Consider the following 14,791-nt stretch of genomic DNA (forward strand, 5'->3'; position numbering starts at 1 on the left):
GAGCTTCAGCATAAGAACTTTAGGGTCACGTAATTCAGTGCATAACAAGGTGTATACGGAAACTCCGTAAGTGTATTCATTTAAACACATCTTTTTCACTTCACTCGCTTTTCTGTTAATTTTGTATACGCCTCTTAGCTCCTCTTTCATCTTTTTGTTTTATCTTGTCTTTTATTTCTCATTCCAGATAGTTTATGTTTTTCTGAATTTAGTTAATAGAAAAAGAGGCCATCTTCTAAATGTTTTCTACAGGATATCCTTTCTCTGCTATAACCTTTGTCTTTTATGTTACAGGATGTCTCCACCAGACCTACTCTGTTGGTTTTCCTGCTGTTCTCATCTGTTGATTTATCTTTCTGTAAGTAGAAAACTACTATGACACCATTTCTAGTTTTTGTTTACAAATAAAATTAAAGTTCTGTGAATTATCCATGGCTCCCTTCACTGTACACTTGGTTGCTTTCAGAGTTCTCTTTCTTTCGGTGGAAGCCTCATTGATGTGCATTGACTGACTCTAATGAATGTTTCAGTGCTTTGCCATCTCCTATTGAGTGTGAAACTGCAGGACTGTGAAGGGGTTTAGTAGTTTCCATTACTTGGTCATCTGATTATGATAATTGGAGTTTATTTCTGAAGTCAAAAATAGTCCACTTATCTTTCTTCCCAAAAAAGTATATATGGAAGAAAAAACCCAGAATGCACCACTTTTGTGAGTTTTCTAAGGCTACCCCTTTATATTTACTGATTTTATATTGAATGTAAAGTACCTTATTCTAAGCACTTCTGTCAATAGCTACCTTGTGTCAATGGAAACTGAAGTTCCAGAATCTGTTCATCAAACAAGTATTAATGGAGGAATGAGGGTAATGAATACCTATGGCTGGCGGCTTAAGAGAAATGGTTTTTCTTGCTCAGGAATATACAAGCTTTGTCTGTAGTCTAGGTGAGCAATAGACACAGATGTATGGATGACCTAGGAATCTGCTAGTGGCTTGAAATCCACAGACTTTAAGATTGATCATGTAATTATACCCTCTGTTTAATATTAAAAAGATGAATATTTAATTGTCCCTATGTCAGTATAAAAAAAATTAACCTACAAGTGCTCCTAGCCTTCCTTTGCCCTACTCTCATAAAGGATCTTCTAAGTTGTCCCATTTGGGTCTCTTTTCTACCCCCTCTGCTTTATGGAGGACCTTCCTTATTAGACCTGGTGTTTTGGCTTTTGTGAGAAAGAATTAGAGGAAGGCTAAAGGGTATGAGGAAAATGTGGGATTCACAAAGATTACAGAAAAATTGTGGCCTGGAGAATGATGGGCATGGGAGCAGCTTTGGGGTGAGTCAGGTGGACGGAAAAGGAAATTCAAGGAGGTTTTCAGCCCTGTTGAGGACCACGTATTCCCATTATTGTATGATTTTGAAATTACTCTTGCTTTTCAGGACGTTTCCCTTTCAACAGTGGGGTTGAGTTACCCAGGTCAGCATTTCAGAGTGCTACATTTGAGGGTGGTAACGGGAGTTAAAGCCAAGGTTTGGAGCCAAGATTTAAAGCCAAGGTGTCGTACCCAGCCGGATTTCAGATTTAAATTACCAGTCTCAATCTGAGCTGCTTATGTATTTGCACCAAGCCTTCCTAAATTCTGAAGAAAGAGAAAGTCTGGGCCCTGTATGAGCAGGGATGGTTTTGGGCCACCACCAGAAAATAAAAGAGGAGTGTGTGGAGACCACACTAAAGTTGGAATTTCAGTTTAGGGGAATGCCTGGTTTGGTCCTGGATGTTCCAGACAGAAAACCAAATTTGCGCAATGTTATCCCAGTTAACTCAACTGAGAAAATGTTTTAAACTTCCTTGGAAATGCCAGGAATTTGACACTTAAGTGGACACCAAATTTTTTTACTTTCCTTGGAAAGTCCAGAAATTTATACTTTAATTGGAACCAAAATTTTTTTTTTTTTTTTTTTTTTTTTTTTTGGAGACAGAGTCTCGCTCTGTGGCCCAGGCTGGAGTGCAGTGTCCGGATCTCAGCTCACTGCAAGCTCTGCCTCCCGGGTTTACGCCATTCTCCTGCCTCAGCCTCCCAAGTAGCTGGGACTACAGGCGCCGCCACCTCGCCTGGCTAGTTTTTTGTATTTTTTAGTAGAGACGGGGTTTCACTGGGTTAGCCAGGGTGGTCTCGATCTCCTGACCTCGTGATCCGCCCGTCTCGGCCTCCCAAAGTGCTGGGATTACAGGCTTGAGCCACCGCGCCCGGCCGACACCAAATTTTTTACAAAGATGCCAGACCTATTGTCTTAGCTGGTACAGAGCTTCAACCTAGCTCCACCTCATGCAAACAGCCTTACGGACATGGTCTTGGTTTGGAGATTTCCAGTTGGAACTCCCAGGGCAAACTACTTGCAGTCAGAAAATTGAAACATTCATAGAAAATCATTGGTAGAATTTAGAAAGGGCTTTCCCTTCAATTAATCAGGGATAAGAAATGCTAGACCTCTTTCCATGTTCAAACACTTAGATCAGTTCCAGTGGCTCATGCCTATAATCCCAGCACTTTGGGAGGCCAAGGTGGGCGGATTATGAGGTCAAAAGTTTGAGACCAGCCTGATCAACGTGGTGAAACCCCGTCTGTACTAAAAATACAAAGATTAGCCAGACGTGGTGGCGCATACCTGTAATCCCAGCTACTCAGGAGGCTGAGGGAGGAGAATCACTTGAAGCGGGTGGTGGTAGTTGCAGTGAGCAGAGATTGTGTCATTGCATTCCAGCCTGGTGACAGCTAGACACTGTCTCAATAAATAAATAAATAAATAAATAAGAAAGAAAAAAATTAAAGGAAACGCGAATCTCTCATAATTAGCAGTAAACGCACCTGCTTTTTGCTCCAGATGGAGATACCAGTTCTGTCTTCCAAGGTTCTTCACGATACAAGTATTTTTGAAAATATAGTTCGAAACAAAGTCAATCAGTGTCTCTGCTTTCAAGAAGTAAAGAAATATGGGAGACCCATAGAAAATTGCCTCCTAAAAACATGCATGTATGCTGTTGTGTTTTCTTACTTTTAGTAACTATTGCCAAATGTTTTCTTTAAAAAAAGCTGGAGAAATTTAATGCTATAACACTTGCAGAAGCTAGTTTCCCTACATCTCACTACCCTTGATCTTTTGTGTTCCTTTTATTTTGGTTGAATGGCAAAAATAATATAGAACAGTTGCTTTCATTTCATTTCTCTGACTACATTAGCATTGTGTACATTATCATAATCTTATTAGGTATTTGTAGTTTTTCTTTTGTCACACCTATTTATGTTTGCTTTTTACTCTAGGATTGTTTTTTGCTAGTCTGTTTTTTTTTTTTTTTTTTTTTTTTTTTTTAGAGATGGGATCTTGCTATGTTGCCCAGGCTAGTCTGGAACTCCTGGCCTCAAGGGATCCTCCTGCCTCAACCTCCCAAAGTGCTAGAATTACAAGTGTGAGCCACTGCCCCTGGCCTTTATTTTTTAATTATACATTTCTGGGGAGAATTTATGCTAGGGATAATAAATGTTACAAATACTTTTTCTACTTTTTTTTAAGATTTCTTAGCTGACTTTTGCTATACACATTCTAAAATTAGGGGTTGGTAAAATTTTTCTTCCTTAATTTCTTTACTCTTTAAACCAAATCATAAACAAGCACCTTACAAATTTTCTTTTAAAATATTTATCATTTCATTTTGTATCAGTGGTTAGTTTAACTAGGACTTATTTTCTATGTAATGTAAGCTGAGAGTGTATCTCCGATTTTGTTGAAGAATTGCTAGTTACATTAACATCATCTACTTAATAAGCCATTCTTTTGCAACTGAATTGCAATACCAACCTTGTCATATTTTCATTTCTCACATATATTTATATCTACTGTTGGTCCCTATATTCTGTTCCATTTATATACTTGTTCATTTCTGTGTGAACATCATATTGCTTTGATTAGAATATAATCCAAAATAAGGTAAGTTCTCCCACCCAATGGCATACAGGTAAATAATTAACTGACTGTCTTCAAAACTCTGACTTATATCCTTTGCCTATTTCTGTGGTATAATTATTCCATCACCTGATTTAAGGGTACCAGTATGACGTCACTTTTGTTTGCATTGAGAAGAGAGACACACAATTTGTACTTCCACTTTTTTTTACAACGTGGTGGTTTGTTTTTGTTTTTTTCAAGTTTTCTTTTTGTATTTCAATAGGTTTTTGGGGAACAGGAATTGTTTGATTAAACGAGTAAGTTCTTTAGTGATGATTTCTGAGATTTTGGTGTACCCATCACCCAAGCAGTGTACACTGTACTCAATGTGGAGTCTTTTATCCTTCACCCCCCCTTACCCTTTCCCCTGAGTTCCCAAAGTCCATTGTATCATTCTTATGCCTTTGTATCCTCCTAACTTAGCTCCCACTTACGAGTGAGAACATACAATGTTTGGATTTGAAAATCATAATTACCTATTCTTTGACAGTTTGGAGTGACTTGTCTGTAAAATCGTCCTTGCCATGTGTTGTCTTCGTCTTATTTATATGAATATGTGTTTGTGTAAATGCAAAGATTGTTACTAATAATTTAGCTTCTTTAATGATAAAAGATGATTCAACTTCCTATTTATTCCAAATTCAGTTTTGGTAGTAATTTTTCTACAAATATGTTCACTTATCCTAAGTTTTCAGATTTCAGCCAACCAAGTTATTATGATATTCTATGTTATCTTTTTAATATGCACTGTAGCTAAATTGTGCCCCCTTAATCATTTCTTAACAAAGTATTTCTGACTGTTTTCTTGTTATCTTGATCAATTTTGTCAAAAGTTTGTCGAAAAGATTTTTCCTTAAAAGATTCTTGTGCTTTTTTGATCCTCTCAATTATGACTTCATCACCATTATTTCTTTTGCATTCTTCTATCCTTAAGAAGTCTTTTCCTAAAATAAGAATTTAAGACTAAAAGTTTTGCTGGGTCTGATGGCACACATCTGTAGTCCCAGCTGCTCAGGAGGCTGAGGTGAGAGGATCCCTCGAGCCCAGGAGGTCAAGCCTGCAGTGAGCTGTGATCGTACCACTGCACCAATCCAGTCTGGGTGACAGAGTGAGACCCTGTCAAAAAAGGGAAGGGAAGGGCAGGGCAGGGGAGGGGAAGTGAGGTGAGGTGAGGGGAGGGGAAGGCAGGGGAAGAGAGGGAAGGGGAGGAGAGGGAAGGGGAGGAAAAGGAAGTGCTACAATTTTTTTGGAAGTACTACTTTAGCTATGCCCATATGATTTGATATATATTTTTGCTATCATTTAGTTCAAAATAGTTTCTAAATTTCAAAACTATTTTGAGTTATGATTAGTTTTAATTTTCAACTTCATAACATATAGCAGTTAAAAGTAATATTGTGTTAATTATTTCAAACTAAATTTCAGTCTTTGTAGATCTCTCCAGAGATTTATCTGTTTTATACATTTGTCCATAATGTGAGCAGGACATGCTCCAGCTGTCCTCTTGGGACTTGCCCTCAGGCTCCAGGCTCTAGAGTCCATCCCACATGATCTTAGCACTGGGGGTCCTCTTGTCTCAGGAGACTGCCTCTTATGAGAGGCCACTCAAAGATTGTTACCTTTATGGTATGTACTTACCATCTTGATTAAAGCAGCCTGCTTTAGCAAAGTGAGGAGAGAGGTCAGCAACTGGGGAAGACTGACTTCCCACCATTTTGCATAGCATGGAAGTATGAGTTCTAAATGTGTTCACACTGTAGACAAGGGAAGCTTTATTTTATCTTTTGATTTTTATTTTTTCGAGACAGGGTCTTACTCTGTCTCCCAGGCTGGAGTGCAGTGACTCAATTATGGCTTACTGCAGCCTTGACCGCTCCAGGTTCAGGTAATCCTCCCACCTCAACCTCCCAAGTAGCTGAGATTACAGGTATGCACCACCATGTCCAGCTAATTTTTAAAATTTTTGTAGAAACAAGTTTTCACCACATCGCCCAGACTGGTCTAGAACTCCTGGTCTCAGGCAATCCTTTCACCTTGGCTTCCCAAAGTGCTGAGATTATAGGCATGAGCCACTGTGCTGGGCCTGAGGGAAGCTTTGAATGAGACAAGCCTGAAATTGTGATACTATAAAATTTATGTAATTATGAAACTATGCCAAAACCATCTTTAAATGACAAAAAATTATGAAGTTGCATGCCCCAAATTTTGTCCAGAAACTAGAAAACAGCCATAGATGAGGATTTAAACTCTAGAAAACCCAGGACTCTACATACCTAATAAGTTGTATAATGAGAAATTTCTTGTTCTTTTTTTTGTTTTTTTGAGACGGAGTCTCGCTCTGTCGCTCAGGCTGGAGTGCAGTGGCCAGATCTCAGCTCACAGCAAGCTCTGCATCCCGGGTTTACGCCATTCTCCTGCCTCAGCCTCCCGAGTAGCTGGGATTACAGGCGCCGGCCACCTCGCCCGGCTAGTTTTTTTGTATTTTTTTAGTAGAGACGGGGTTTCACCGTGTTAGCCAGGATGGTCTCGATCTCCTGACCTCGTGATCCGCCCGTCTCGGCCTCCCAAAGTGCTGGGATTACAGGCTTGAGCCACCGCGCCCGGCCTCTTGTTCTTATAATTTTATCTAAACCTCAAAGCAGAGGAGTAGGTAGGAATTCTGCATTCTGGGGAGTGATCATGAAGCTGTCACTCCTATCTTTCCAGGGATTGTCCAGCAATGGCAACCAGTTGTCACACTATCCAGCCCGTATCAGCAGAAGATTGGGGTATATCTAGAAGAAAGAACCTGTGCTGGAAGTAGGTTTTTGGCCTATGAATGAAGAAAAGAGGAGAGATGCTGCCCCCTGCTCACAGTGAGCTCCAAAAGAGGGTTCTCCAAGAGATCTGCTTCAAGAGATGGCAGTTTTCGGTAAGAAGGAGAAGTTGGCACCTCCCTCCCTGGCTTGATGTTTGCAGAACTGCTGAGAGGCAGAGCTGCTGGGAAGCGGAGCTGCTGGGAAGTGTATTTCCACACCAGTGCACCAAAGTCAACTGGTAAAAGAGTTCCTGGGAGAGCTCAACTTGGATGCCCTGGATTTGGTAACCAAGGAAGAAAGAGAAACTTGGAAGCATCGAAATGATGAGCAAGTGGAAGTGAAAAGCAAGGAAGAACAGAAGAATAAACCAACTTTCTCCCACCCTTCTCTGCTGCAGGCCCACTAATGATAGTGGGGGCTTGAGCTGGAGAGAAGGAGAAGGTTTCCATCGGATGTGAGCTTGAACCTGATTGGAAACCTTAATACCTCTAAGTGGATGGATTGGCCTCAAATAGTATTAAAGAAATGGCGAAGGGAGAAACAGGCAGAAAATGTTTGAGGGCAAAAAGACAAACACATTTGCTACTCGTATCTCTTTGAGTTTAGTCTATTCAGTAAAATGCAAAGCAAACATAAATTTAGATAGAGAATGGACAGGTATACGACTAACATATTAAAGTGTGAAGTATCATGTACATATGTATTCCTTTTTTAGTAAATGTTAACTTATCTCTGTTTTTTCTATCTTTTCTATTAATATGAATTTTATTCATTTATTTCCTAATGTTGAACTATCTTATTAGTTCTATAATGGATGTATTTATGATGAAATCGTCTTTTAATATGTTGATGCACTGTTTGCTAAATTTAGAATTTTTTAACCTTAATATTTATAATTAAATGGAACTATAGTTTTGTTTGTGTTTTCTTTTGTTTGTATTACCTTACCTTTATGTTTCGGTATCAATCTTAATACCGAAATATCAATTTCGGTATTAAGGTTTCCAATTTCATAAAAAGATTTTTAAATGTTCATTATTTTTTCCATTTCCAGAATATATATTTTTTTGAGATAGAGTTTCACTCTTGTTGTCCAAACTGGAGTGCAATGGTGCGATCTCAGCTCACTGCAACCTCCGCCTCCCAGGTTCAAGCGATTGTCCTGCCTCAGCCTCCCGAGTAGCTGGGATTGCAGGTGCACACCACCACACCCAGCTAATTTTTTATATTTTTAGTAGAAACAGGGTTTCACCATGTTAGCCAGGCTAGTCTCAAACTCCTGACTTCAGGTGATCCGCCCAGCTCAGCCTCCCAAAGTGCTGGGATTACAGGAAAGAGCCACTGTGCCCAGCCTCAGAATAATTTTTAAAACACTGCCATAATTGGCTATTGTTCCTTTGTAGAAATAATTTTTCTAAAATATCAGTTTCTGTATACTTTCTATATCTTTGGGAAATTTGGTCATTTGTATTGCACAAATGCGAAGCTAAATTGACAAATTCACTATCATAGTGTAGTTTTTAACATAGGTCTTAGTAATTGATAAGTCAGTCAAGTTTTTAAAAATAAAAAATATTTGAACAACATAATTACCACCGTTTCAAATTTTACAACTTAAGGCCTACAAATGCCTAGATAATGACAGTATTTGTTTGCTAAAGGACCTTTGTCCACTTTCCTGATCCTTCTGTCTGTATCTTTCCACGCTCACAGAAGGCAGTCAGTGATGGTGTGTGCATCTTGACTAAAAGTAGGGAACATCAGATAACTGATTCCACTAGTGGATGATCTATGAACGTGTGAGAATATCTCATGTAAGAGCGAATTAACAGGGCACCAACTCCTAAATGCAATTCTACAAATGCCATTAAGACTGTTGCCCTGGTTCTTGCAATGCACAGTAGTACAGCATATAGGCGCTGAGGCTGAAGAGTTGCAAATGGACTTGGAATGAGGAAACAGAAAACCTCATTGCAGGCACATCCTCTTCGTGAGGGCAGGGCCTTGCCTCTGACTGTCAACTTAATGACCACTTCCTCTGGTGGTGAGCCCTGGCGACCTACCCCATTTTAGGGTCACATCTTCCCTCCAAGCAGTGCTGTTCAGTGAGATTCCTTTCAAGATAACTTCCTGCTATCTCCCTTTCACAGGAGTCACATCTGGTCCCCAGACATCCATATCACTGCACTGTTATCTACAGAAGAGTAAATGTCTCTCCACGCAGGCGTCTTTACTCCATTATCAAGCAGAGGCAGTCCCAGCCTCTTGTTTTTATTTTTCTCGTAGTGAGAGTCAGTCTCAAACCCTTAAGCTGTCTCATAGACAGAAAGAATAAACATCTACTCTATAAAGAGAATATTTTAGAAATTAACATTCTTGGAACTTTAGAAGAAAATAAGTGAAAATAGGAAAATCTGAAAAACAGAATAATAAGGGGAAGACTAACTTTAGAACATACTCAAATATAAAGCTACAAAATTCCTAATCTTATTTGAAATCAACGGTATCGGGAGAAGGTCTGGGGCTATTGCTACCAACATCACAGAGTGTGAGTGGGAACCCACAGGAAGAGGACACAGATGTTTCCCATCTCTCCCAATCCCATGGAGACACACACTTGGGCCGGGCAAGTCACACTTTTATCGTGGAATGTGCTCTGGCAGTAAGACGTTACCAGCCTGCTGCTCTCATTCTTGTAGGTTAATGTAGATGCTGTCTGGCCGAGGAAGCTGCACAATTGTGCTAGAAGCACCCGAAGACCTTGTGAAAAGTTGAAACCAAGTGAACCCTTCTTACCAGGAGGAAGAGAAGCCACAGGTCTCCACTACTGTGCTGTCAGGCAATGCAGAGAGAGCTATCGGGGATAGCAGGGGACAAATGTCTCTTCACAAATTGGAAGAAAAAGTTCATAAAAAGAACCAAACACATACAGGGATTCAGTACATGATAAAGGTAGAATCCCAAATGATGGAGGAATGATAGATTACTCAAGCAGTTTCGAGACAGTGAGATAAATACTTGGAAATATACATGTCAGTGGGATCCAAACTATGCCTAAACATAAGTAAATTCCAAATGCGTTGAACATTTAAATTGTTTTAAATTATAAAACCATGGCAACTTAATTCAACATATACATAAACACATATACATATATACTTGTAGGTATTTTATTTTTAAAATACAAATAGAAACACTATGCGCACTCCTCTGCATCCTGCTTGTTTCTACCTAATAATACATGGACACACACAGACATCTCTTGGAATATTAAACAAGTGACTGATAACAGTGGCTGCTTCTGAGGATGGGTGCTGGTGGTCTTTGAAAGAGACTCCAGATACTTTATGCCTTTTACAATTTTGTCCCATTTACTTATATTGCACCTTATAAAATAATAAGCAAGTTCTTAAGGAAGCAAAAAGAATTCAAGATAAGTGAGTTTTGAGGATCTTTATGTTATGGGCTGAACTGGATCTCCCCAAAATGTATACCTTGAAGTCTTAATCCCCAGGACCTCAGAGTGTGACTATATTTGGAGACAAGGTCTTTATAAAGGTGATTGAGTTAAAAAGAGGTCCTCAGGATGAATCCTAATTCATTGTGACTGGGTGTCATTACAACAGGAGGAGATTAGAACACAGACACGAATAGAGAGAAGACCATGTTGGAAACAAAGGGAGAAGACAGCCATCTACAAGCTAAGGCAAGAGGCTTCAGAAACCAACCCAGTCAACATCTTTATCTGGAACTTCCAGCTGCCAGAATTGTGAGAAAACAAATTTCTTTTTTTAAGTCATTCACTATGTGGTATTTGGTTATGGCAGCCCTAGAAAACTAGTATTACACACACACATACACACACACACACATGTATGTATATACAGATATTTACATAAATGTACATACATATATGTGGTAATGAAAAATTGAAAGCTGAGTTTAATTGGACTTTGTGGCTTTTCTCTGCTGTACTAATTGGAAATGAACCTTTTCTTTAGGATTTCTATTAATTCACTTGAATGCTAGCATTCTTTACTTTTTAAATAAACTCAGGATATTGTCTTTTTTTTTTTTTTTTTTTCTGACATAAATGCTGGTTTTAAAGAGAAATCACCCTCATTACCAGGACAAAACAGTTCAAGGAATCATATGGCAGCCTCTGTAGGGCTTTCACAAAATTAATTGGTAATCTCATTATATTCCTTATGGAAAAGACTTTCATTAGTTATTTTTAGAACTCTTAAATGGAGTGGCAATTAACACTCATTTTCACTTCTTTTAATAATCAACACGTGGGAACCAACAGCTAATTGCCAAAGCTCAAGCATCCTGATATATGGCACCTCAAATCTTAGGATTTCCATAGTCAGACATAGGGATTCCATCACGGAGTGGATGGGGACGAGGGGACACTGGAGTGACTTATCAGATATTAAAAAGGGGGTAGGAGCTCTGTTTGGTTTGGAAAACCAGGCACACCGGTTGTTCTTATTTTTCACTCTCCAGCATCATATTCACGATTTAAAATAACCAACAAGCAGTGTCCATTTTATAATACACAGTGAAAATGAACCAAGCAGGAATATACCATGGTAAGTCATTGAACTCAGATTAGGAAATTTAGATTTTTTTATTGCTTAACAGCAAGATGATTTGAAAGGAAAAACATGAAGGGGCCACATTTTCTCCTCCGTTGTCCCCCTCTCCCCATTCACCTCTCTGCAAAGTACACTCCCTTTCCAGGCTCTGCAAGTTTCCAGAAGCAACTGCACTCCTTGCTATACACCAGATTCTTTCTTTTATTTTCCTCACTCTCAACTTCCAAAATATTTAACATTTTTCCAAGTCATGCTGGACTTGATTATCGAGTGGATATCAATTGTAAAAGAAGAAATGATGTTTCTGCTGCAGCTTGGAGCTCTATTCATTCATACGGCAGCAAGAGCAGAAAGGATTTTTTTTTTTAGTGTTTAAACCTTTGTGATGCTAAAGTTGATAATGAATTTCAATAATGAGGAAGACAAAATCCCTGCCCCCTAGAAGTTTGCAGTCTATGATATATCATTTTGTTTTACTTATAAAGAATATATTCATATGTTATTGCCCTTCTTGTATTATACTGTTATTCTTCATAATACCAGAAGGGCAATAACATTTCAATATCAAAGGCAGTTTTTAGTAACTTTGAAGGAGAACCATTCCTAATCAGATGAATATCTACATAGGGACTGGGGGCTGAGGGCAAGCACAGGTTAAAGTGGCACACTTCTTGTCTGGATTTCCAGCAGATCTGGGCAGATTTTACAACAGAATGAGATTTCAGTAGCTCTTGAAATGATGAGATAGAGACATGTTTTTCCTAGGGCATGTAATTTTCCAACTATTCTAGCACTTACTTCCATCCTACCCTCTTACTCAAGAGCATGACTTAAGATTATGTGTTTAGCCTATATCTGTCCTTTTCCTAAGGGTTGCGATTTAGGTAACCCACAGTCAAGGACAAACTTGAGATACTGAAAAGCCAACTTTAATCTTCAGGATGTATGAATTGTATATGAGTAGGCAGGTATTAACTGAAATAAAATGATAACCTCGTGTCTATAATATTGTTACAACATTTTCCCACCATGTATCACCTAAATTACTACCAAGTCAAGTATGTGCACAGAATTACCCTAGTGTTCTTTCCAAATGCATTTTGAGTTTTTTCAGGATTTAACATTTTTTTTCTAAGTGCAAAACTATCTTTTGATGTAGCTTACCCTCACTGGGTGAAAAGCAGCAACATAGCCAGAAATATTGTGGAATAAGAATGAAGAAAATAATGCCAATGCAAGCCATCTACAGCCTCACAGTCCAATACAGTAACCACTAGCTACACATGGTTATTTAAATTTAATGTGCTAAAATTAAATGAAATTCAGAATTCCTTTTCTCAGTCACATCAGCCACATTTCAAGTGCTTAATCGCAACTGGCAGCTTGTAGCTACCATATAGGGCAACACAGAATGTGAACATTTCTCTTATTATAGATTCTATTGGATGCTATTGATCTAGAGACATTTTTAAGTTGATGCTGAAAATATTACTTGATGATTATTTCTGCCAGAGCATCCTGCGTTATCACTAAGTAAAAGATAAAGTAATTCTGAATTTTTGTTTGGTATTATCTATGCACAAAAACATACTTAAATAGCTTGCAATTATTAATGTCCATAACTACCCTCTATTTTGTAAGAATTATTTAAATAGAAAAAATAATTTTTGGCAGAAAAATAGAATGGAAAAGAGAGGCTCAAACTTGATACTAGTGTTGGAGCAGCGGAGGAGGAGGAAAGCTGTTGGTCTCTTCTGTGCAATCAAAGAGGAAAATGAAAAAGGAGAATGGAAGAGAAGATTCTCTTGATAGAACTCTACATGAAAAAGCTCAAGATAAAACTACATTCCCGTAGAGCTAGAGCTAGCAAACTTTGAGGCTTTCTTCTCATTCATGGAGGCACTTTGAAGTTCCTCAGCAATCCATTCATTTTGACTTCCTTTAATAAAATACTTAACAGAAGGGAAAGAGGGTGAAGAAGCAAAATATCCATTTGATACAGACAGTTCCAGCTGATGAAAATGAATTAACATTATCACCTCATGTTTTTTCATCTGTAGAAAGGTTAAAAGCACTGCTTTTAAGCAATCACTTTCAATAACTTTGTCACCATCCTTAGGGTACTTGTAGGAAGAAAGAGAGGAGCAATAACCTCCTTTTTAAAAGCACCAGCTTTACGAATTATCTTAAATAATTTGTTTTTATGTCATTTTGTATCACCATAATTTTTCTTTCCATTCTAACTTTGGTACTCTGGCTTTTCTTCACCTAGCAATTAAAGTCCTTCAGTGAAGCCAAATTATAAGTAAAGCAGCTGTTCAGAGCTGAGATAGAGACAGGAAATTGTGGTTTCCTTAGCAATGAGAATTATTCGAATGCTTTCAGAAGCCAGTTTCTTGGCTTCTCCTTTCTCTTCTGTCTGTTCGCCTTGCCATTCCTCACAACCTCATTCACAAATTTATTTTTCTCTTGCTCTTGTACACATTTTTGCTATTTACCTTAGGATATATTTTAAATTTATTTATGTATGGTAATCATCATAATTTGACAATTGTCCTATGTATATATGCAGTGGAACATTACCTTGTACCCCATAAATATGTACAATTATTATGTGTCAGTGACAAGGAAAAAATTAAATTTAAAAAGTGACCAAAATAAGTAAATAAATTAATTTTTAAATCCCTTTTCTTCAAATACCACCATATTTAAAATCATACATATCATATTTACCATCAATTGACAGTGTTGCTTACCAAGTATACCGACTGAACAGTGGCCTCCAAAATGTTAAGTCCTAATCCCTGGAACCTGGAAATGATGTCACTTTATTTAGAAATTTGGACTATGCAGATGCAGTTAACATAAAGATGTTGAGATGCTGTGTTAGATTACCTGGGAGGTCCCTAAATGCTATTACACACATTCTTATAGGAAAGAAAGGGGGATCTCTCTCACACACACACAGGCATTGTGAAAATGGGAACAGAGATTTGAGTGATGTGGCCACAAGCCAAGGAATGCCAGCAGCCCCCAGAAACTGGAAGAGACAAGGAAGGATCCTCCTCTAAAGCCTCTGGAGGGGGCATGGCCCTGCCAACACCTTCACTTCAGACTTCTGGCCTCCAAATCTGTGAGAGAATAAATTTTTGTTATTTTAATTCACCAAGCCTGTGATAACTTGTTATAGTAGCCACAGGAAACTAATACAACAAGAATAATTAAAAAGTGTTAATATCCTTTTCCAAACAAGCATAAAATATAACTGTTATCACATGCCAGAAGTCTAGTGAAAATGAGCACACCATAACTATTAATAATTGGAATCTCTGTTGGGTTGGGAGTCGCAGATATTGTCAGAAAAGTGTATTGCTAATTCTTAAGACTGGA

Source organism: Rhinopithecus bieti, unplaced genomic scaffold, assembly GCF_001698545.2.
Source record: "Rhinopithecus bieti isolate Rb0 unplaced genomic scaffold, ASM169854v2 scaffold_6712, whole genome shotgun sequence".
Taxonomy (NCBI): Eukaryota; Metazoa; Chordata; class Mammalia; order Primates; family Cercopithecidae; genus Rhinopithecus; species Rhinopithecus bieti.